Here is a 27,368-nt window from a genome sequence, read left to right on the forward strand (position 1 = left end):
AACATTTTGTCAAAATTGTATTTCTATAAAAATTTTTTTCAAAATATTATTTCTATAAAAAATTTTGTCAAAATTTTATCTCTGTGGAATTTTTTCTCAAAATTTTATTTCTATAGAAAATTTTCTCACAAAAATTTGTTTATAGAAACTTTTTCCAAAATTTTATTTTTATAGAGATTTAACAAAAAAGATTACTAATTTGGGTAGAATTCTACCAACTGTGGCAACCGTGGTGGTAATACAAATTTATATTCTAAGTTATATACGTTGCATATTCATGTTTTAAGATAATAAAGTACTTAGAACCATTTTTGTTGTGTAAAATTTTTTAAATTTAACGAAAAATATAGTAGGTTAGGTTAGGTTAGGTTATGTGGCAGCCCGATGTATCAGGCTCACTTAGACTATTCAGTCCATTGTGATACCACAGTGGTGAACTTCTCTCTTATCACTGAGTGCTGCCCGATTCCATGTTAAGCTCAATGACAAGGGACCTCCTTTTTATAGCCGAGTCCGAACGGCGTTCCACATTCCAGTGAAACCACTTAGAGAAGCTTTGAAACCCTCAGAAATGTCACCAGCATTACTGAGGTGGGATAATCCACCGCTGAAAAACTTTTTAGTGTTCGGTCGTAGCAGGAATCGAACCCACGACCTTGTGTATGCAAGGCGGGCATGCTAACCATTGCACCACGGTAGGGAAAATTGTTTGGGAATGTATGGGAAAGTAGGGAACCTTTTTTTGCCCTTGTAGGGTAAACCGAACATTTTCCGTGGCAACATTGACTATGAGCTATAGTCAGATTGACACAAAGCACCCATAGACATGTACCCCTTAATTATCTTAAATATGCAACTGCGGTTTATCTCCCAGACATATGTGTTACCCCACAAATGCTTATGATTACTAATTCTGTAATGGTGGTTTAGGGTATGATATAGTCGGCCCCGCCCGACTTTCTACTTTACTTACTTGTTATATTTATTTTCATAATTTATTATGATAGTAAATCTTGTAATAAATAAATATTTTAATCTTTAATTTAATAAGTTGTAATTAAGTATTTTAATTGAACTATATATATATATATATATATATATATATATATATATATATATATATATATATATATATATATATATATATATATATATATATATATATATATATAATATATATATATATATATATATAGATATATATATATATATATATATATATATATATATATATATATATATATATATATATATATATATATATATATATATATATATATATATATATATATATATATATATATATATATATATATATATATATATATTATATATATATATATATATATATATATATATATATATATATATATATATATATATATATGTATATATATATATATATATATATATATATATATATATATATATATATATATATATATATATATATATATATAAAGGGTGATTTGTTAAGAGCTTGATAACTTTTTTTTTTAAAAAAACGCATAAAATTTGCAAAATCTCATCGGTTCTTTATTTGAAACGTTAGATTGGTCCATGACATTTACTTTTTGAAGATAATTTCATTTAAATGTTGACCGCGGCTGCGTCTTAGGTGGTCCATTCGGAAAGTCCAATTTTGGGCAACTTTTTCGAGCATTTCGGCCGGAATAGCCCGAATTTCTTCCGAAATGTTGTCTTCCAAAGCTGGAATAGTTGCTGGCTTATTTCTGTAGACTTTAGACTTGACGTAGCCCCACAAAAAATAGTCTAAAGGCGTCAAATCGCATGATCTTGGTGGCCAACTTACCGGTCATTTCTTGAGATGAATTGTTCTCCGAAGTTTTCCCTCAAAATGGCCATAGAATCGCGAGCTGTGTGGCATGTAGCGCCATCTTGTTGAAACCACATGTCAACCAAGTTCAGTTCTTCCATTTTTGGCAACAAAAAGTTTGTTAGCATCGAACGATAGCGATCGCCATTCACCGTAACGTTGCGTCCAACAGCATCTTTGAAAAAATACGGTCCAATGATTCCACCAGCGTACAAACCACACCAAACAGTGCATTTTTCGGGATGCATGGGCAGTTCTTGAACGGCTTCTGGTTGCTCTTCACTCCAAATGCGGCAATTTTGCTTATTTACGTAGCCATTCAACCAGAAATGAGCCTCATCGCTGAACAAAATTTGTCGATAAAAAAGCGGATTTTCTGCCAACTTTTCTAGGGCCCATTCACTGAAAATTCGACGTTGTGGCAGATCGTTCGGCTATTCATGATGAAATGTCAAAGCATACTGAGCATCTTTCTCTTTGACACCATGTCTGAAATCCCACGTGATCTGTCAAATACTAATGCATGAAAATCCTAACCTCAAAAGAATCACCCTTTATATATATATATATATATATATATATATATATATATATATATATATATATATATATATATATATATATTTTTTTTTTTTTTTTTTTTTTTTTTGCTTTTGCTACTTTTATATTTTTTCTCTTAATTATTAATTAATTATTTGTAATTTTAATCTTAACTTTAAATTCAATTTTAATAAACTAATTAAAATTTACTTTATTTTAATTTATAAGATTAATTACCTTTGATAAGAGTATATTTTTGTTTGTAAGTTTATGCCAGTATTGGTTGTTCTTGCTTGGGTGAATTTGTGTAAAAGTGAGTGTGGGGAGTATAAATTCTATGTGAAAACCGATATGGCAACATTGCATCTTAGATGGAATATTGCATCTTAATAATTCATTCCCACCTCCCCACACCACTTCGTTACTTGTAATGTTGATGAATAATAGCAGCAAGCGGTAGTGATAAAACCATTCTCCATAACTCCTCATATCGTATGCTGCTAGACAACACAGCAGTAATGTGGCGTAGAAACTGTGCGACGCCGGATGAGATTGTGATTTACATTCATTAAAATGTTGACAGAATTAAAAACAATGGAGAGGGAGACTTCCAACTTCGAAGAAGAGAGTGAAAGTACTCCCCATCCTCCGCTACCCTTCTTTATAAGACATTACTTGTATGCTTTGTTTGTAAACCACAGAAGGAGTGAGTGAAGTAAGCAATTTACCAAAAGGTTCTCAAGATTTCTGTAATTTTTTCTATCTAAAATTGAAAGCATCGACAATAATGAAGCACTTAAGTGAGGTTAAAAACTTTATTATACCACTTCAGTAGGGTGGTCATTATGTCTAGAAACATATTTTACATTTAACTTAAGAAGTTATTTCAGCTAAAACTGGGTCATATAGCGGAAACTCAATGGCTGAGTGTAAAACTCCAGGGACATGAAATGAGATTAACGTACACAAAACAGCCATATGTTTTGACTTAAATGACTAATTTAATTGATTCAAATAATTTTAATTGGAATTGTTTCAATCACAGATAACATCAATTATTGACGAAAATTTAAAAAAAATAATTGCTGCCAATTGAATTTTTTATTTAAATAGTTTATCGAAGACAATTAAATTGTTGAATTCTTAAGCTCTCAAAATGTAGACTTTATTCTCTACTTTCTCTCTGTCAAAGTCGTCTTACTGTTTTGGAGTTAGCTTTATGTTCGCTCTCTTTAATGTGTTGCACTAGTGAAGTTGTTTATTTCTCTTTTCTAATGCCGGCCTCGTGTTCTGCTAGTCTAGTGCAGAGTGGACGTTTTGTTGTCCCTACTTTTTGTTACATTGTTCTACTTACTAAAAAATTAAAAATAAATTACAAAAAGCTCATAAAAGGTTTTTATTTTATAATGAAGTTTGGCTTAGTATACACTTTTATTGATTAAATTTTCCTACATTTATAATAAATGCACAACAGTTGTCAATACGTGTTGTCATGTCCCTGTCTGTTAATTTCTTCCATGCTCAAGTAAACGATGCAGTATAAAAGAATGTCTCATTTTACTGCACTTATCATATAGTGTAGTTGATTTGTATTATCCATATACCTTTAGTCTTGGCAAAAATTAATATTCCATCGATATTTGAACAATATCAACTTGGAATTCTCAATTATATCTTAAAAATAATAGGAATCCCCACAACTTTATTTAAATTCTTAAAGATATGCCCAAAAATAGAGATGCTCTTGAGAAATATTTTCAATGATATTCTCTCTCTCTCTCTAATCTCTATCAATTTAACATCAATTGGCAAGAAGCAATTGCTCTTTACACTTCACCTAACTTTGTTATATACGTATGTCAATAAAAACCCAAAAACCTCAAAGTCATAAATTTTCGTATATATTTGATATTGACAATGATGTAATCCACTATGAGAATTAAATTGCATTTAAAAGCCATATGGATCAACAAATTCAAATGCTATTACGATAATAACCCATACACATACTTTGAATAGATTTTAATTTCACATATACTCGTAGTAAACTCATGTAGTTCGAGGAAAACTTGTGGAAATTGTTGAAATTAAAAGATGCCATATTTGCAAGACCACAAAGTTACAGACAATCTATATACTCGAATATCCATTATGTAAAATAGCTTAATTGTTATAATTGAGTAAAATTAAAAATTCATAAATTCCATATGCACTAAATATCAGTGATTTCATATCATTGTTATTTCTATTTAATGAAATTGAAGTATGCTGCTATGTGTATGGGAATGAATTTGTTCAAGAATTATGAACTCTTATAGAATACGAATTTTAAATTTAATAGTTTAATAATTTTACCGAAAATTGTATAAAATATTTTTAACAACAAGACAAAATAATTTTGAACATTTAACATTAAAATCAATGAATTTGAAAATAAGAAAATGAGAACAATTGTAGAAAATAGAGTATAAAAAGAGAACAATCATCGGGTAATAAGAACACGATAGAATACATCATCATCATCTAGAACCTGTTTTCTCAAGAAAGAGATATCCTCATTTTGAACACGAATTGTAGGAGACCCAGACCCAATACATCGAAGAGAGAGAGAGAGAAAGAGAGTTCTTTGGCAAGAGAAATAGAGTAAGGGGGATCAGAAAATCGAGAGAATGAAACAGTGATGCCAATTTGGTGCTTTTAGCACCATATTTAGTGTTTTTTGTTTTCTAAAAAGCACCAAATTGCCTTTTTGGTGCATTTTCAAAAAAAGCACCAACTTGGTGCTTTCTGGCATTTTCATTTAGTGCTTTTTTCATTTTGAAGAGTATTAAGTTTAATTGATACAAAAATTTGGATTAGACTTTCAAGAGCTTAAGAAACTCAACTTTATTGCCAAATATAGAATTTGATTGTTATACAGGTGGTATTGATTATTTTCTAATTAATATTGTTATTTAGGGTATTCTGTAGAAAAGTCTAGCGACGAGTGCCGAATTTTTGAACTTGATAAAAATGTCATTAAAAACGTTTGTATTAAATTCACAAAAATACGCCCAACTGAAATAAGCAATAGACTCCTTCCATGTATGAATATTTTGAAAGTTGAAAGACATTACTGATCAAAATGAATTGGATGAAAGCATTAAAACTGACCAAGGTGTATATGTTACTTGAAAAGAGGTTTATAACTTAATAAAATTACAAAATAAATAGACTAAAGTTCTATATACATCTTCGGAAGTTTTTTGTAGTAGAGCGTTTAATTTTCGATTTTGTGGTGGGAAGTGGTATGTTAGAATTTATAATATATTTTTGGTGCTTTTTGGTCTTGGGGAGTTGGCAACACTGGAATGAAATAATACTAGTGAGCATGAAATAGCCTATCCTGGGTATACCTCTATCGACATAAGCTGGTAAAGAATTAACTAAGAGCTTAAAATTAAAAAAATAAATATAGAGATTTTTTTGGCACCTGTTATTCACCTAACTTTAAAAAAAAAAAGTTGGATGTCATTCCCTAAATGTTTGTGAGAAATATTTATACTATGGAATCAATACATTTATTTAAAAATATTGACACACAATTGTCCATTCTTCCATGGAAAAATGCATTACTCAAACATTTCTACAAAAATTATTTTATGCATATCAATAAGTTTATAATCCTCTTAACTTACAAACGTAAAGCACATTAAAATTAATAATTGCAACGGCCATATATTGAAATAAAAATTCTCCGGAATTGTGAATCGTACTCATGCAAGGTATTATTGTTTGAGTTAATGAATATCCCTCTCTTTTTTATTGTTATATCCATCTGCCAACATAAATAGTTAATAAACTTTTTTCACACCATAAATAAATAAAATCACAATGATGGTAAACCAAACTCTGAAGCAAACATTTCAACAGATATCATCGCATACAAATGTATATGAGGACATATACTGTTACAGAGAATAATAAGAGAGAGAGAGAGAGAGAGAGAGCAAAAGAGTGTACTAGAGAGAGAGCAAGAGCAACAAAGGAATTACAATTGCAAAATGTTAACCCATATGCTTTTGTTTTAATACAACAAACTTCGACAGATTATAATGTTACAAAAGCTGAATTATTTTTACTGTCATTATTATTCCGTGTTTAGCTTACAGATTAAAAACAAAAAACGCTCGAATAAAAACAAACATTCCCTCAGGGGAAAATAGTAATACCCACGCAACCAAAACAATATATGGAGGGATTTTTGTCATGGCGTTGGTAATGCCACCATTTAGAGTTGATTGTTGATGAGATGACAGAGTTGATAACGCATGGTGTGATGTTCAGTATTAAAATGGAATAAGTCAATTTTAAACATACACTTACAGATATTTTTTAGTAGATCAATTATTCGTAGAAAAATCAGTTAAACCAAAATGGGAAACTAGCTGTTTACTGAAAAAGCAAAATTGGTGAAAATTTTTAAATGCAATTAACCAGATATAAATAAAAGGTGGATTGAAACAATGAAAAAGGCAATCAAAATTAATGAATTTTTCTCAAATCCACAATAATAAGCAATTGAAATATTTGCTGATTGTATACAGTATTTTTTAAAAATAATAATTAAAAATTTTATTCTTGAAAATCCATTGGATAACACTTTGAGGAAATGTCTAAGTATTTTACAAATTGTTCGATTCCCTGAAAAAAGTTGCCTAATTTATGAAATTAACTGATATAATTAGGAGTTCATTGAAATTTCTTTAATCATGAAAATCACCAATTTCAATTAAAAAATTAATTAAAAATTATTAAATAAAAAGTGTATAGGTGCAATTAATTCGTGTGATTGAACAAAATTATTGCACTTATTGTTATAATTGGATATTTACACAACCTCAATTAATGTTTTTTAACTGAAAAAAAGTTAGTGACTTTCTTCCTGTGTAGATCAAAAATTGCAAACATGTTAGAACAAAAACAAACTCTTTTTGCTTTTCTTTCCTTGAGTGGGATATTTACAATAATTGAGTTATTCCATTTTCAATATAGACTGACATATTTTGTTGTTGTTGTTCTTACTGTTGATTGCATACCATTACTATTGACTTTGTTGATAGACAGACAGAGAAGTATAGATTTTATTGTTGATCTATACTTTTCTGTCTGTCGTCTCATGTCTATCAATTTCCCTGATTTCATTTTAGTTCAATTGTAATAAAGACACATTACCAAGCTCTGAGATTACCAGACTTCTTTTTTATTGAATATTATTCCGATTGATGGGAATTTGATTGAAAAACAATACAGCAATCAAATGGAAATCGTGTGGATTGCTTTTAATAACTTTGTCAAATAAACAACAATACCAGCAATAAAACACAACTGCTTGCCTGCAAATAAGGAAAAACAAATAAAACTTTTTTATATTCTACTTTTGGTTTGGTTTGGTGTAGTACTTAGTATTAAATTGAATAAAATGAATCGAGATTGAGTAGAAAATATTTAGGCTTCGTAATAATTAAGCAACCCTTGACCTTTCGTTTGTCATAAAAATGCAATAGGCATTAAATTATTGCTCAATTTGATGGTTATATGAACAAGGCATAGAAAGTAATTACTTGTGAAAGACATTTGTGGTGTTATAGTTTTTTTTTTTGATTTTTAAGTCAGCTTCATTCAGGGAACTTTAAGAAAGGGGCGATTTGAATTTCTCAATACTGATGGAGATTTACGCTTTTTACACAAAAGGAAATAATAGGTAAAAAAAATAAAGATTATTTAACCGAAATTCTACTACAAAAAAAAACGTTTAATTATTTAAGCACTGATTTATTTAGTAAATAAATATACACATATTATAAAATTTTTATTTTTCCTTCTAAACACGTCAAAAATATTTGAAAGCAGGTAATTGGTCGTGTATATCGCCTGTATTGCTATTAGAAGTCTGCAAATTTCCATTTTTATTTACAGACTACTGGTGATATGAAAACACCTATTCGATGTGGAAATAGGAATAACAAAACTTGCTAATAACCTCTTCTTATTACTCGTAACCATAGATTATAGAATAGATAAATGAGTCATTTCTCTCCGCGAAAAAAATGTGTCAGTGTGTTATCTGACGTTTCGTTTTGATTTTTTTCGTAAAGAGTCAGTCCCAAACATTAATTTTCCGGCATTTGCTTTTGTGCTGTTCGTAAAGAGAAATACTGCTCAAAATTAAATTTCGTATTTTCGCGGCTTTGGTCACAATTTTTTATTCAAATATGAACTCTTAATATATTAGTTTATTTATAAATCAACTGGTGCATCAGTAACGTTCAAATTTTGTGTAAATTTGGCAAACTACAAAAAGGAAAACGAAAGAGAATGTAAGCGTGCTCTTATTTTCTTCGTTTATTCTTAATCTTCTGAACTGTCAAACATCATTTGACACGGATGAACCATCTAATATATATGGTCTATGCTCGTTACAAACGAATACATATTACTCTCTGTCTCTCTCTCTCTCTTATTTAACTGTACTGAGAGCGATCATATCCCGAGAGCGAAACTGAACGACATAATATATGTACTAGAGGTCTGCATCGAATAACTTTTCACTACATGTATGCAATTCGCTGTCGAATATAGTGCATACACTGTCTTTCTCTCAGAGCGCAAATACCACCAAGTACTTATCCGAAACAATATGTGTTCCGAAAAAAAGGAACAATAAAAATGCAAGTACTTGAGAAAAAGTACAACATGGATTCTCTTCACTTCACGTTGTACCACAAGTATTTCTCAGTTATGTACGAAGCAAAACTTTCCATTGTTATTAATCATAGATATGTATGTATGTCATATACATATATCATATATTTATGTCACACACTTACCTTAACGTTTGCCTTTCTTTATAACAAACTGAAAACATATATTATGGAGAGTAGCTGTTTTTTGTATTTCTGAAACTGCGCGTGGTACATGGAGTACTCTATGAAGTTTTGTTCTCGCAACATACTCGACGCGATCACTCTGAGTACACTTCAATAAGAGAGAAAGAGAAATGTGTTTGTTGGTAGTGGAGACATCAGAGTAGCAACAAGACAGTGTTGCCAACTCTCCAAGGCCAAAAAGCACCAAAAATATATTATAAATTCTAAAATACCACCTTCCACCACAAAATCGAAAATTAAATGCTCTAAAAAAAAAAAAAAAAAACTTCCGAAGATGTATTAAAGAACTTTTGTGAATTGAATTTTAAGAAGTTAAGGTGGGTATTAAGATCGAGTTTAGCTCCTAAAATAGTCATTTTTTCACAATTACTTTTCTTTAATAATTTATTTTAAGGTATACAAACTTTGTGAAAATTTGCATTTGACTATTCCCCATCAAGTTATAATAAAATTTGCAGCAAATATGCATAATTTTATGCCTTTTTTCTGATATAGTTTTCACTTTAGCGGCAAAACTCGAAAATTTGGATCAGTGATGTTTTTCAACTTTCAAAATATTAATATATGGAAGGAATCTATTGCTTATTTCAGTTGTGCGTGCTTTTGTGAATTTAATACAAACGTTTTTAATGACATCTTTACCAAATTCAAAAATTCGACACTCATCGCTCGACCTTCGTACAGAATACCCTAAATAACAATATTAATTAAAAAATAATCAATACCAACTTCATAACAATCAAATTCTATATTTGGCAATAAATTTGAGTTTCTTCGGCTCTTGAAAGTCTAATCAAAATTTTTGTATCAATTAAAATTAATACTGTTCAAAATAAAAAAGCACCAAAAGCACTAAATGAAAATACCAGAAAGCACCAAGTTGGTGCTTTTTTTGAAAAGGCACCAAAAAGGCAATTTGGTGCTTTTTAGAAATCAAAAAGCACTAAATTTGGTAGCACCAAATTGGCAACACTGCAACAAGAAGTTACTCGTGGCTTTTGGTGTTCATCAAAATGTGTACCAATTGTTTTGCGACTCTCTCAAATAGATATACTCATGTAGCAAGTACACGTGTACTCTCCATTTACAAATGGAATTGTGCAGACCTCTAATATGTACAGTGATGCCACTTTAATGTTTTTATAGCTAGATCTAGCTATTTTTGATGTTGAGTTGCTCGAAAGTTTGTGAAATTGCTATTAGCTAGAAGTGTAGCCATTTTTAATATAGTTTTGCTATATTTAAAATATCCATAACTGCGCATTATATTTCACTTGTACTTCCTGTAAATTGCGAAATGTTTTGTGTTATCAATCAATGTATATAATGAAAAATGCTGTTTTAAATATATTATACCCTACAACATGGGACATATAACGCATTGGGCCAACCCCTATAAAATACATCCATATATCTTGGGTTGTGCTGAAATTCCTCCGTCCGTCTATAGAAACCACGCTAACTTCCCAACGAAACAAGATATCAGCTCGAAACTTTGAACTTATTGATGTGGATAAAATCCATTGGCGGAGCCAGGTTAGGTTAGGTTAGGTGGCAGCCCGATATATCAGGCTATTCAGTCCATTGTGATACCACATTGGTGAACTTCTCTCTTATCACTGAGTGCTGCCCGATTCCATGTTAAGCTCAATGACAAGGGACCTCCTTTTTATAGCCGAGTGCGAACGGCGTTTCACATTGCAGTGAAACCACTTAGAGAAGCTTTGAAACCCTCAGAAATGTCAGTAATGTTGGCGGAGCTAAAAAAATTCTCTGGGGAGATTTAGGATTTGTGAGTAAAAAATTGTTAGCGTTATTAATAAAATTAATTTCTGGATATAATGTGAGAATAATTTACAGAGAAACTATAAAAAGAAATTATAAAATCGAATAATTTCTCCTATATCGTTTGTGTTACAGAAAACGATGGTAAGAACTAAAAAAAATTGTCGACGTGAGAAAGATGTGAGGGAAGATGCAATTAGCCAGAAAAGAAAAAAAAATGTTGAGCTGTTTTACATCCTGTAAAAGAATCAACGTTTACCACGAAAAGTATATCCTTTTCTTCCAAACAATCCTTACAGCGAAAAGCAAATGGGAAACGATATTTTTTGTCTAAAATTTCGTTTGAGAGGAAAGATTTTTTTTGCGTGTATTAATGGCACTTTCATTGTCAACAGAACTCACAATTATGTACCCCTGATATTTGACATTCAACTTTTAACCCGAGTTATTCATTCATGCAGTCTCAGCAGATCTGTATTTTCCTCAATCTTACGAAGGTACACGCAAAAAAATAATTCTTTCCTCCCAAACGAAATTTTAGACAAAGTTCGTTTCTCATTTGCTTTTCGCTGTAAGGAAGTGTATTTGGGAGAAAAGTATATACTTTTTGTGATAAACGTTTATTCTTTTCCAGGATGTAAAAACAATTTCACAAGGGCAAACTCAAAAAAAAAAAAAAAAACATTGTTTTCTTGCTAATTGTATTTTCCCTCACATCTTTCTCACATCCACGATGTTTTTTAGTTCTTAAAACCTTTTCCTGTAATATCAACAATGTAGAAGAAATTATACGATTTTATAAATTTTTAAAATTTTTTTTACCTTTCGCCTGGACGGAGAATCGAACCGCGGACCATGCACTTTGTAAGCCAACACACTAACCACTGAGCTATGTACCTGTTATGGTCATCAATAGATAAATATCCGTATAAGTTATATTTATATAGCATAGCTTGCGGCGCCCACGAACCGAATAAACAAAGTTTATTTAACAGAAACAAACATTTAGTTTGGCACCGTGGTGCAGTGGTTGCTACGTCCGACTTGCATGCCAAGGGTCGTGGGTTCGATCCCTGCTTCGACCAAAGTTTTTTTTTTTTTTACATATATTTCAGATATGTTCGGAATATTCCGAAAAAATGTTCAACATTACATTGTAGTATATTAAATTTTGACCTGTAAAATGTGTCTTATTAAAGACCTAAAGTCAGAAAAGAACTGTGGTTGATATAACCGCAATGGACTGTGTTATTGTTTCAAAAATAACTTTTTTTATTGAAAAAATTAAAATTTTGTAACAAACAAATTTTTTTGGTGATAAAAGTTTAACATTTTCGAAGCAATTCAAAAAACTCTAACAAAAGAAAAACGTTTTCGGTACACGTTTTCCAAGCGTTTTTTTTTCTTTGCGTGTATAAGGATATAAATATTGCACCTTAATGAGAGTAATTTGCTGTTAAATGTTAAACGCCTAATATATGTATGTGCCATAGTTAATATTTTCAAATTATTATTGAAATAATAGTTGTTCACCCGCTCCCAGCTGCAATGTATCTCGAAATTATCCTTTCCACCACATTGCCCTTTCCTTTTTGTTTACCCCTTTACGAAATATTCGAAATATTAATATACTCGCAAGCACATTGTAAACATTCATAGGTAATATTGAAAACATTCAATAATGCACTTGTTGTCATCGCATAAAAATGCCATGGCATATTCCCTCGTTCCAAATGCCAAAGTCTGCCAGTCTGCATTAACCATCAAGATATGAGAATTTCGAAAACATTGTGGGGCAAAAGCATTTTGCAAATGACTGTCCTGCCAGAGTTACATTACTGTTGAGACTAGAGGTGTGCGCGTGACACGAAGTTTTCGTGACACGCGTGATTCACGCGTGAGTCACGTGTTTCGTGAATGAAATTTTGACCAAATGTCGTGAATGTGCGTGAATGGGACTGAACAAAAATGTGTCGTGCGTGATCGTGCGTGAACATCAAATTCTGTTCGTGAATGTGCGTGAGTAATTTTTTTTTCAAAATCACGCTCACGAAAAAATTCACGCTCACGAAAAAATTCACGTTCACGAAGGAATTCACATTCACGAAAATTTCACACTCACGACGAAATTCACGTTCACGACAAAATTCACGTTCACGAAAAAATTCACGCTCACGACAAACTTCACGCTCACGAAGAAATTCACATTCACGACCAAATTCACGTTCACGAAGAAATTCACGTTCACGAAAAAATTCACGTTCACGAAAAAGTTCACGTTCACGACCAAATTCACGTTCACGAAGAAATTCACGAAAAATTCACGCTAACGATGACATTCACATTCACGATAAAATTCACATTCACGAAATAATTCACGCTCACGAGAGATGACACGTTCACGAACCTATTCACGCTCATTACAAATCTTATATTTACAAAAATGTCTTGATCATGATAAGAAGTATGTATGAAATATCTGAATTACTAAAAATTAGAAATTATATTGAACTTCATACTAGATTTTATTAAAAACGAACCTTTCACTATTCATGTTTCGCAGCTAAACATTATTTTTTAATAATTAGCTTTAAAAAGTAAGATTTACTCATATATATATTTTAATAAAATTTTTAATCTCGTTTCATGGGGTTCAATTTTAAATTTTATGAACATAGTGCACTCAGTAAACTATTTTCATTTGTTTATCGAAAAATTCTGCAAGAAAAATTCTCCCGCATGTTGAAACCTAATTTCCGAACGAAACAAGCTATCGATATAAAACTTGGTATAAGTAGTTGTTATTTATGTAGGTGGATGGTATTACAAATGGACCCCCTCATGAGCTAATTCCCGTATGGGTCCTTAGTTATATATAGCTTCCATTTAATCCGGAATAAGACCCCCCCTCAAAAGTTTTTTTTTTTTTGGAAGCCTCATGAAGGAACAAAAGTCACCGGGTCACGTATTCTCCTCTTATTACTATTCGAAAATTGATTCATATCGGTTTATAATCATTTAAAGACTCCTTTCAATAAAACGATCAAGAACTATATATGTGTATTTAATTCTACCATTTATTTATATAATATATACTCCATATGAACTTATTTGCAATTTGGAAGACAATGTTAAAAAGGTTTAATTTACCGCGCCAACGGCAACTGTTTGGAAGATTCGTCGTGGGCGAATTTTCAGCCGTACTTACATTCTTGTATGCAAGGGAAATCACATACATATTTAAGAAAACAATTCGACATAAATGACAGTTCTAGTACGTGGACGAAAGACAGTTTTCTACGCATTCAAGACATTTTCTGTTACAAAAAAGTTATATCTTGCGCTATTTAGAACAAAGCCAATTGTTTCATATAGTATTGTGATGATTTCATGAATTATACGATCTTTGACTACTTTTTAAACATTTAGCATTTTAGTTTTAGAATGTCCCATTATTAAACCCTGCGCCACACTGTGGAACAGGGTATTATAAGTTAGTGCATATGTTTGCAATATTGTTCAGGGCCGTCCCCTGAGTCGATCTAGCCATGTCCGCCCGTCTGTCTATGAACACATTTTCGTAATCAAAGTCTAGGTCGCAATTTAAACCCAATCGACTTCAAATTTGGCACATGTAAATATTTTGGGTCAGAATAGAATACTATCGACTTTGGAAGAAATCGGTTCAAATTTTGTGGAAATTGGTTCAGATTTAGATATAGCTTCCACATATGTGTTTTCTATATTTGGGGAAAAATGTCAAAAAAAAAAAAAAACACACACTTGTCTTATAAAATCAACACTGTTAAATCGAAAACTTGTAAAAATGACTCCAATTTGTCCATAATTCTAATGCGTATATGTCGACCGATAAATCATTAAAACGCGTTTGCTAAAATGGCTCAAATTTCGTGGATCTACAAAGTGGTGCAGAGTATAATATAGTCGGCCCCGCCCGACATTAGACTTTCCTTACTTGTTAACACAACAATTCGACCTGCAAATAAAACACACGTCAAAACAAAACAATGTAAACATAGACTCTTTGGTTACCTGGCTTGTTGATCCACAACAAATCATTATGTTGCCCTAGTAAATAGACTCAATAAAACAATATTTCAACCAAAAACATAGTGATACCGACTTCCTATTCGAAGCATCTGATATAGGAATTTTACAATCTAAATCACATTTGCTCAAATAATATCTAATCTTTATCATCTTTCTTCATCTAGTTGAAATTGTCCTCTTCGTTGCTGTTTTTAGACTAAAATCGATATCAGAAATTGTATTTTGTTATCGAATTGTTTTTTTTTGTTGGTGTTGACAAACTGAAATGATGTTGACAAACTGAAATGAAATAATTGGAAATGTATAGTGTTACATCTCAAACCTCTACAGCTATCTCCTTTCTACCTTCCAATTCCAAAATCGAAACTATACCGTTAGATGAGCAAAACGCAAGTGATGAGAAAATGGTAAATAGTACGCAATAGTTTCTGCAAAGAATTTCTTCTTGAGTGTGTAATTATAACCATAGCGATAGGCGGAAGGCGAAACATTTTTGCCGCGACGACAAATACAATAAGCTTGTCGGCAAAAATTTACCTTTCTTGTTTCTGAGTATTTTTGATTGATAAATGAGATGAATAAAAGCAAGTACTATCGTGTTTTTTTTGATGTCTAATGGTGAAATCAAAAATCTTTAGTTGAGTACGAAAGCAAAATAGCTTTTAAATTTATATATGTCATATATTTGTTTTGTAAATAGCAATTTCAAAGTGCTTTTCAATTTACTTTTATATTCTTTTGCTATATTTTTATTAATAAAATTGAACACACAAAAAATATTTTTCAGATTCAATCACGAAATTAATTGATCCAATTAATTTTTTTATTGAAATGTCTTCAATCACGAAAATGATGGTATCAATCACAGTTTTAATTGGACATAGAAAAAATTCTTGATTAAAAAATTAATTGATGTCATTAGCAAATTAATTTTTTAATTGATTAAAAATTAAATTGATGTTGACTGCAAAACACAATTAATTTTTAAATTAAAAGAGGTAACTATTGTCAATTACTTTTTGAATTAGCTTAGAGTATTTTTTTGGTTTAACAATTGATTGTTTGAAATATATTTTTAATTAAAATCTAAAAAAAATCATAACTTTTTTAACTGACTTAGTCTTCCAAACTTGATTACAAAATTAATTGTATCAATTAATTTTTTAATTAAAAATTCAAAATTTTCAATTATTGACTTAATTAACTTAATGTTAATATCTTGATTAAAAAGTTAATTGTATCCATTAATTTATTAATTGAAAAAATTTTCAACTTCAATTAACTTTTTAATTGGAAATATTTTGGTGATATTTTTTCTGTGAATTAAACGAAATATGCTAAATTTCTCAACATATTTAGAATTCCGAGATTAATTTTTAAACCCCGAATCCCGGGTTCTATAAAAATTGATCCCGAATGACAGGCCAAGTATTAAACTTGAATTTAAAAGCAAAAATCGAAAATAAATCTATAAAAGTAGAATAAAATTATAACTTCCGTTGGCAAATTTTACTATAACAAATTATTAAATAAAAGTATATCCCAATTCTTGCGGATAAACTTTATGAATTTATCTTAATAAATGCAATATGTATAGAGTTATGTTTCCTATACAATGAAACGACTTAATTTGTGCAAATTTTACGCATATATATTTGATAAAGCATATGTTATTTTAAAAGGAATCTTGTAAAATCGGTTAAGATTAAAGAAGGTATGCAAAATCTATATCTAAATGTCTTGATGTTATGAAGCAATGCTCCAATGGGCTACCAGATGTTAAATAGTCGAACTACAAACATAATTTTTTGGACTAAAAACAAACAAACGTATCTTTCATTTGTATATTATAATTTCGATATTTGAAGATTTTATTAGCTTAGCACAAATTAGTATCCGATATTGTTTTAACTGTTGGAGTCGAAAAAGTGTAATTCATATTTTATATTAGAGGGTTCTTAAATGCCATACTTCTACAGTGTCCCATCATTGAATCGTACTCTTTGAAATATTGCCATCACCGCGGACCTAACTAGTTTGCAAATCTGAAAGAAGAAAAGAGACCACAAGCCTAAAAAACAGTACAACAACAAGACGAATAAATAATCAGCTACCATTGAAGCAATAATTTGGAAGCCAAGCACTTAGTGCCGAGAGAAACAAATAAACCAAGAAGTTAAATGGTATAGTCTCGATTTGTTTCTGTGGACAAATAAAATTGATGAATTTTTGGCGGATTTGTTTATTTGACGCATACGTATAATAGGTGATGCCGCTATGGTGCCATTTGGCACTGTACATGGTGGTAGAGAATATAAAGAAAGAGGAAGCATAGTCATTGTAATAGTGGTAAATAAGAATCGTCAATAAATTTGCAATAGTGCATTCTGATGGACCTGGACATCGTCGTCAGTGTGGAAAGATAATAAATCAACATCGAAATGGCAGTCTGCTAACGTGCTGGTTTTGATTAAATAACGAAATTGGTATACATTTATCAAATCGAGCTTTGTGATGGTTAAATAATTTGAACAATTTAAGGACTGAAAAATAAAGCTAATTCAAAATTACTGCCATTTCGTGATTGAAACAAATTCAACTATAACATTTTTCAATAAATTTCGTTATTGAATCCATTTTTCTGTGTACAAATCATAACTAGATAGAAGTCTAGTTCCATCAGAATTAACCATTACAAGTTTTTTTTTTACGATTTCTACTTACCACCAGGGATGGAAAATGTAGTACTATAGTACTTTTTTCAATACTTTTTCACCATGGTCAGTACCATAGTACTCCCGCGAATGATTTAGTACTTTTTGTCTACATATTTTTAAGCCAATATCAGATTTATGGTACAATATTTTTGACAAAATATTTTAATATTTTGAGGAAGTCTTTAGCAAACATATTTGCTAATAGACTTTTATAAATTAGGCAATACAGAGAAGTTCATGTGGAAAGAAAATATCGAGTTTGTAAAAGCCATATGATCTTATTGAATTTTAAGAACGTTTTAATCGAAAACAGCATGTGTTTCCATATTACCCTTCGATGAACACTTTCAAGATGAGCAGTTATCGATCGCGTAGTAATGTAATGCTACTATTAAAGTCACGTTCGAAACTTAATCTACCAGCATTTGGAGAAAATCTTTAGAAAATTGTGGAAAAATTTTATTTCTTTAGAAAATTTTGTCAAAATTTTACTCTTATAGAAAATTTGTCCAAATTTTATATCTAAGGAAATTTTTTCAAATTGTAGCAAATTTTGACAAAATTTTATTTTTATAGAAAATTTTGTCAGCATTTTAGTTATATATAGAAATTTTCGTCAAAACTTTATTTCTATAGAATGTTTTGTCAAACTTTTATTTCTATATAAAATTTTATCAAAATTTTATTTTTATAGAAAATTTTGTCATTTTATATCTATAGAAAATTTTGCAAAATCTTATTTCTATAAACATTTTTTATAAAACTTCTATAGAAAATTTTGTCAAGATTTTTTTTGTATACAGAATTGTGTAAACATTTTATTTCCATAAGAATTTTTTTCAAAATGTTATTTCTATAGGAAATTTTGTCAAAATTTTGTTTCTATAGGAAATTTTGTCAAAATTTTATTTCTATAGAAAATCTTGTCAAACTTTTGTTTTTGTCAAAATTTTATTTCTATAGAAAATCTTGTCAAACTTTTATTTTTATTTATCTACAGAAAATTTATGACGTACCATTAAGTACACCTGTGGCAACCGTGATTACAATACTACGGTAGTCTTTGGATATAAAACTAAAAATATTAAAAATTGAGGTCACTTTTATTTTCTTTAAAATTCAGTCTAAATAAGCTCTTGACAATAAACTTCCAATGAAGATTTTGTTGAAATTTAGTGAAAAAGTACTTTTTTCGCTCAAAAAAATACTTTTGTAGTACTCTTTTACAAATTTTATTTACCATCCCTGGTTACTACTAATACAATGATAATGCTTCCTATTTCGTGTCATCACCCATCAAATGTATGCGTCAAATGAATAAATGCGTCAAAATCCATCAATATTATTTGTTCTCAAAAACAAAACGAGACTAATTCCTTTTAACAGGTTTGATTGCACTAGGTGGTTGTTTATCTCCAAAGTATTGTTTCAAAGCTTACTAATGATCGTTCCTTGTCGTTGTATGTTTCAAAATAAGTTTTGTGTCTATTGCCGTTTCTGCTTCTCTCGACCTGGGGTCTCTTTTTGTCTTTCTTGTCGTTATATTCTTCAAAAATGTGTCCAGAAATATGTGAAGCGTCTACTGTCATCCCTTTTCCTAATGATTTGTGGTCTCTTTTTGGCTTCCGAATGAATCAAAATGTTGGAATACCGTTAGATCAGCAAAGAAGTAGTGATGGCAAAATTTCAAATTGTACGACAACTTGGTATTAAGGTACAGAATCTGAAAGTTGCCCAATAAGCACAGAATGAGAACATAAACTACGTGTAGGTGTAGGGTAAACATAATTTCAATATAAATTCCACTGTGACTTGCCTCTTTATAATAAATCTTGATATGATCTCCTGTGGAAGATTAAAAAAAAATATGTTTAAAATATTCAAAGATTTATTAATATGTTAAATAATACTTTTTTTGAATGGTATTGTAGTGTATCACAGATTTCGGTTGTTTTTGTTATCGTTTTTGTCGTAAATAAATAAATTTTATAGAATTACAGTTAGCTTTCACACAATTTGTGGATGAAACTATTAGAAACAAAGCCATTTTTAATCCATCTCATATCGAAAATTGAAGACTGATGAATTTTCCAATGAATTTTGGTGACAACTATAGTTGAGAAATGGTAGTTAATATTTTAAATTCTACGATTTAGGGTAATGTGGTTTTTTGCGTGTGTTTACTGGGTTGCTTATATATACCTTTTCATTTTGTAACAGTACCTTGGTAAGAAATTGTCATCACTGACCACTTGAGAATGAGAAATTTAAATGCGAAAAAGTGTTCTTTGGTGAATGTCGTACGTCTTGTGGAATTTATTAAAATGGCTGAGAAAAAAGCTTTATTGGAACGGGAATTGCAAAAAAGCAATCATAAATATACCTTCTTTGTTCCCCAACAAAACAAAAGTGTCGTTTGGAAAAAATTCCAAATGATTAGAAGCCCTGAAGGAGATATATTGGACTTTACAATTTGTACATCATGCCAGGGTCTCGTAACATACACGGTTAAATCTGGTACAGGTGGAATGATCCGGCATGCATGTGAGAAAAGGCTGACATTGCCTGTAAGCAATTTACAAGAAAAACTACGCTTTGGAAAAAAAACCGTCCCTCAAGTTGTAAAAGATAATTTGCACAAAATGCAGTTGAAGTTCGTAGTTAAAGATATTCGACCATTCAACATAACGGAAGGTAAGTTTTACATCTTATATTTTGACGTTTATTTTTATACAATTTCGTCGTCTTACATTACGTTCATTGCGTTTTAGGCTTCGGATTTAAGGAACTAGCACAGTCTTTGGTGGATATTGGTGCAAATTATGGCTCAGTAAATGTGGATGAAATTTTAGTAACAAGAACAGCCTTATCGCGAACTTTATTAACAACCGAATACAACAATGTGAAAGAGAGTTTAAAATCTACACTAAAAGGGTATAATCTTGCATTTACAACTGATATGTGGTCTGATGACTATCAACAGAGAAGTTTTATGACACTGACATGTCATTACATTACTGAAGAATTTGAGCTCTGTGTAAAAGTACTGGGTAATCGTGAATTTCCATACGGTAATACCGCAAATAATTTGTATTTCCTTTGCATTATTTTAATATTATGATCTTTACTTAGGTGAAAAAACGTCAGAACACATCCTCAAATTTACGCGTTCAATACTTAAAGAGTTTGACATTGAGGAAAAACTTTTAAATGGTGTTGTTGTAACAGATAACGGAGCGAATGTGGTTGCGGCTTTCAAAAATTTTAGACGCTTGTCGTGTGCTTGCCACAACCTTAATTTAGTAATGAACGATGTTTTTGAAAAAAAGAACAACAATCTGCCAGAAATACGGGTATTGATAGAAGCTTGTAAATCATTGGTTTGCTATTTCAAACATTCCCAATTGAATAGCAAACTCAGTAAGACTTTGAAGCAAAACGTTGTTACACGGTGGAATTCAATATATACGATGATTCAAAGTATAATCGATATGAAAAGCGAAATAGAAAAATTGTTACTTCAAAGAAACGAAATAAACAAATTATCCTCTATTGATTTCACTTTGCTTCAAAGTCTCACAAGCTTCTTAGAGCCATTTAAAATCTGCTCTGAACAGATGAGTTCGGATCTAATCCCAACTCTTCATGAGTACGTCTTGTGGTACGAAAAATTGTTGCTAATATGCAAAGAAGACCCACTTGACTTCGAAGTCATAAAAAAAGTTAAGTCAAGAGTCAAATTGTCTTTAATGACTAGATGTCATCCCACATCTTTAGCTTATGTTGCCGCCTTCCTCAACCCACCATTTAAAGATTTGAATTATTTGAGTGCGGAGCAAAAATCACAAACTATAGACACAGTAAAATCCATGTTGATGGATATTTACAAAGATAAAGGGGTTAGTAATGACGAAGAGGTTTCGGAAGTTGAGTCAAAGTCCCCAATAGCTAATCAATTTAAAGATTTTATGGACATTCGCAATTTTGTGCAGACAGCCGAAGAGGATTTTGCAGACGAAGAAATAAGATTATACCAAAAGAAAAAAGTAAAATCATTTACTAATGTCCTAGAATTTTGGAAAAACGCAAAAGAATTGCCCCTACTAGCGGAATTAGTGAAAACTATTTTAAATATACCAGCAAGTAGCACCAGTAGCGAAAGAGTTTTTTCCACATCTGGCAGAATTTTAGAAGAAAGAAGATCCAGACTTAAAAGTGAAAATCTCGATAAAGTTTTATTTTTAAATAAAAACACTTAACTCGTGTAATACTGTTTTTATAAGTGCTGGACGCATATTTACTGTAAACAAACTGATCTATAAAGGTACATAAATTTATGTATTAAACTTTAAAATTCTTAACAAAAGTACATTTAAAATGTATGTATTCTTCCAAAAGTAATATTTTAATAAAAATTAAAAGTATAAGAAAATATCAATTGGAATATCTTTTTGATCTTGTTTTGTTCGTAGGCCGACGCATTTGCGTCGTAATCGTCATATGCGTATGTGACTTACTTTTTATGCTCGTTTGATTTTTCGTTCGTGCAAAATAATTTCTTTCTGATTCAATCATCATTAAATCAATTACTTTTTTAATTAAAATGTCTTAAATCACGAATATGGTATTATCAATAACAGAATTAATGAGAAACAAGAAGCCTTGTTTGATTAAGCAATAGTTGATTTCTTCCGGTACTTTCAATGAACTTTTTAACTGGTTTTGGTCGAAACTCAATTAATTTTTTAATTGAGGCAATAATTATTTATTGTATTGTTTACTTATTTATAATTAATGGTTTCTTCAATGAAATAATTTATGGCAATTTTACAAGAGTTTACTACTTGTTTACTTTATGTGCTTTCTGATTATAATTATAATTGGATTTTTTTCTTTACACCAACAAAAAAAATAGTAAATATTTCCAATTGAAAAGTTGATTGGAATTGAAAACGTAATCAATTAATTAAGTAACTTGTTAATCAAAATAAATAATAAAGCCAACTAAGAAAATTATTCCAAATAAAAAATAACAATTTTCGTAAATAATTGGTTTCATTGGATCACTAAATTTTGGCGTAGACCTGAAAAAATAATTCTATATAGTATAATTGTAATTGCAATTGTAATATAATAAAAAATAAAATAAGTAAACAATAACACTATAAATCATTGATTGCCTCAATTAAAAATGAATTAACTTTTTCGGACAAAATCAATTCAAATTTTAATTGAATTTATAATTAATATCATTATAATTAATTTTTAAGCCCGATCGTCCTCAAATTTGACACAGGGACATTTTTTGGGACAGAGACAATCGCTATTGATTTTGGAAAAAATCGGTTCAGATTTAGATATACCTGTCATATATATCTATCACCGATCTGGTCATTACTGGCGTATTTATCAACCAATGTCCTTCAAATTCCGTACATACGAATATTTTAGAAGTCTCGAAAAACATGCAAAATTTCAGCCAAATCGGTTCAGATTTAGATATAGCTCCCACATATATCTTTCGTCCGATTTAGACTCATATGTCAACAGAGACTAAAGTTTAATACCGATTTTTGTGAAATTTTGCACAGAGAGTATAATTAATATTATAGCAATGTTTGGTAAAGTTGATTGAAATCGGTTCAGATTTAGATATTGCTCCCATATATATCTTTCGTCCGATTTGGACCAATATGGCCTCAAAAGCCAGAGTTTTGCCCCGACTTGCATCAAATTTTGCATTGTGTGTTAAATTTGGTTAATATGGGTTCAGATTTAGATATAGCTCCCATATATATCTTTCGGCCGATGTACACTCATATGACCACGTGGGGCAAAAATATAGTGCCATTTACGTGAATTTTTTCAGAGATTGCAGAATTATTATGCTGACTATACATTTCAAATTTAGTCAAAATTGGTTTAGATGATATGTAGCTCCCATATATACGTACACCAGAATTGGGGAAATATGAAAGACTGTTTCATATTTTAGACACATTTCCAATGGGATTTTCCTCCAATTGACACGATAATTTCCACAGATTTGGTTCAGGTTTGGTTTTACATCGTGAGCGTTCGTGAATAATACTGTGAATCGTGAATGAACGTGAGTAAGATTCATAGTTCGTGAACGAGCATGTCTTGCATTTTACATCGTGAGCGTGCGTGAATAGTAGTTATGAATCGTGAATGTGCGTGAGTAAGTTGAATAGTTCGTGAACGAGCGTGAGTTACATTTTACAACGTGAGGGCGCGTGAATAGTTTTTATGAATCGTGAATGTGCATGAGTAAGTTTCATAGTTCGTGAACGAGCGTGAGTTGCATTTTACATCGTGAGCGTGCGTGAATAGTTTTTATAAATCGTGAGTGAACGTGCGTGAGTAGTTTTTCCGAATCGTGAGTGTTCGTGAATAAGTTTGTTGCTCGTGAACGTGCGTGAGTTGATATTTCCCGTCGTGAGCGTGCGGTAGTAACTATTCTGCAATCGTGAGTGGGGCGTGAATGTTTATCTTTGTAGGATTTTTGTTCGTGAACGTGCGTGAGTGTGAATCAATAAAAACCTTCGTGCGTGATCGTGCGTGAGTGTTACGAAATCATTCGTGAGCGTGCGTGAGTGTGAGCAATTCAAAAACGGGCGTGCGTGATTGTGCGTGAATGTTACAAATTCATTCGTGAGCGTGCGTGAATGTGAGCAATTCTAAAACGGGCGTGCGTGATCGTGCGTGAATGAAATTTTGAATTTTTGAGCGTGCGTGAGCGTGCGTGAAAAATCCCTCACGCGCACACCTCTAGTTGAGACATTCCGCTTGGCAAATTCCAAGCATATTCATATTCAAACCCCCAGCACTTCGGAACAGGAAGAGGAGAAGGTTGAAAGGATATGATGTGGCAACATGCAAATGCGTTTGCTTGGTATGCAATAGAAGAGTGTACGAGTAAGCGACACGCACATACACCCACACACCCATTCTCACATACATGAGTAGATGGAAAATCTTATGCTTTTAAAGGAAATAGAGGAACTCTTGAACTCACTCTCCTAGACCGATGGCCAATGCATATAACCCAACGCAACACACATTGGGTCCAAGAGGTATTTTGCGACACAGTAATGAGAAAAGTATGTAAGCTTCTGGTGGAGTAGTCATGCCAACCTTAAAGGCGAATTGCCTTATTGAAGCAATTCAAATGGAGCCTGTCTGCCCGATGACGATGCCTGTCATCGTTTCGTTTCAGGTTATTAACAGTTCCTTTTAGTTGTGTTTGACTTTTTGTATTTGTATATGTAAATGTAAATGTCCTTACATAAAGTCCATATTTATTTACAATTCTAGTTTTGTATTTTGTTTTTATTGGCAGTCTTTCTCTTTCATTTATGTAGAGCCTGTTATGGTAGTTGATAGCAATATTTCTGTCGGCTTCTCTGAGAGGCTCTCTCTCTTTACACTCCATACTCTTGGTTTCAATACGCTTTCTCTTTATGGAACAAATTCCAACTGAGACACAAGACACTTTTGTTATTATGACACAAATACACGCTTTCCCTTTTCCTAAGAAAACAGACGTTGTGGGTCTTTTATGAATGCGTCTGATCTGAAAAATCGCATGTTTGTTAGTGAGGAGTTAATGTGAAATTGGAGTTAAATGGAAATCATCAGACAGACACCGGCAAACAATCTGATAATGTGACAAATTGAAATGGAATGCGTACACCCAAGTCCCATCCAAAATTGGTCAGTCAATAATGGAATCGTGTTTGCAGTACGTTTACATTAAAGCCATTAACAAGGATTTGCCAACGGTCTATTGAATACCATTTGTTGTCATCGTCAATGTGATTGTCATCATCAACATCATCATCATAGACATGATTAAGGATACTTCCTATATGAAAACACAGGAGGAAGATACATATGAATTATTATTATTATTATTATTATTATTATTATTATTATTATTATTATTATTATTATTATTATTATTATTATTATTATTATTATTATTATTATTATTATTATTATTATTATTATTATTATTATTATTATTATTATTATTATTATTATTATTATTATTATTATTATTATTATTATTATTATTATTATTATTATTATTATTATTATTATTATTATTATTATTATTATTATTATTATTATTATTATTATTATTATTATTATTATTATTATTATTATTATTATTATTATTATTATTATTATTATTATTATTATTATTATTATTATTATTATTATTATTATTATTATTATTATTATTATTATTATTATTATTATTATTATTATTATTATTATTATTATTATTATTATTATTATTATTATTATTATTATTATTATTATTATTATTATTATTATTATTATTATTATTATTATTATTTTTTTTTTTTTGAGCTATGAACTTTTATAGTATCTACAACGAATGTGGAATTTATATAATTGCGAATACCGTCTCAATTTACTATGAAAGATATTGTAAAAATTGTATTTTTTAATTTATTTAAATATAATTATACCCTGCGCCACACTGTGGAACAGGGTATTATAAGTTAGTGCATATGTTTGTAACACCCAGAAGGAGACGAGATAGACACATGGTGTCTTTGGCAATAATGCTCAGGGTGGGTCCCTGAGTCGATATCACCATGTCCATCTGTCCGTCCGTCTGTCTGTGAACACATTTTTGTGATCAAAGTCTAGGTCGCAATTTAAGTCCAATCGCCTTCAAATTTGGAGTACAATTAGTAGTATAGTCAAGTGTGCAAAAGTTGATTGAAATCGGTTCAGATTCAGATATAGCTCCCATATATATCTTTCGCCCGATATGGACTAATATGGTCTTAAAAGCCATAGTTTTTGCCAAATTTGGTTGAAATTTTGCACAGGTAGTAGATTTAGCATTGTAGCTATGCGTGCCAAATTTGGTTGAAATCGATTCAGATTAAGATATAGCTCCCATATATATCTTTCGCCCGATATGCACTTATATGTGAACAAATCAAAATTGATTTATTTTATTTATACATACATTTTTCTTTCAAATTAAATTAATTAATTTATATTAAATTAAAAATTTTATCAATTTAATTTCATTTATTATAATTTGATTTAAGTTTATTATAAGTTGATTCAATTGATTCAATATTTATATTGAAATATATGAAAATATTGAAAAAAAAAAGATTTTTTTTAATAAATATAATTTATTTTTCAAATCAAATAATATTGATAAATAAAAGTTAAATTTTACAAATTGAATTTTATTTAAATTAAATTTTATTTGAATCAATTTGTAAAAAATTTGCGATTAATTACAATTGTTCATTGTGTAATTTTCAAGTTATTTTAATGTGTATTAAATAAAACTGGTATAACAAATGGTGTGACACAAATGCTCTTGGTAATCAGTATTTCACCTCAACTACTTACCCAGGTCTTGCAGGGATAAATTAAAAAAAAATTAATCGGTTTTAATAAATA

General features: G+C 30.5%; 1 protein-coding gene and 1 long non-coding RNA gene across 3 annotated transcripts in view; both read right to left on the reverse strand.

The window, feature by feature from the left end:
• kek5 (leucine-rich repeat, immunoglobulin-like domain-containing kekkon 5 protein) overlaps nt 1-27,368 on the reverse strand; it is a 524,846-nt gene that overhangs the window by 328,645 nt on the left and 168,833 nt on the right. The window lies entirely within an intron of this gene.
• Nucleotides 14,761-15,387, reverse strand: LOC142232103 (uncharacterized). Its single transcript, XR_012721026.1, has 2 exons — nt 15,145-15,387; nt 14,761-15,088 (listed from the first exon to the last, which is right to left on the reverse strand). It is a non-coding gene; the product is annotated as an uncharacterized LOC142232103 (long non-coding RNA).

The sequence above is a fragment of the Haematobia irritans genome, chromosome 3 (genome assembly GCF_050003625.1).
Source record: "Haematobia irritans isolate KBUSLIRL chromosome 3, ASM5000362v1, whole genome shotgun sequence".
Lineage (NCBI taxonomy): Eukaryota > Metazoa > Arthropoda > Insecta > Diptera > Muscidae > Haematobia > Haematobia irritans.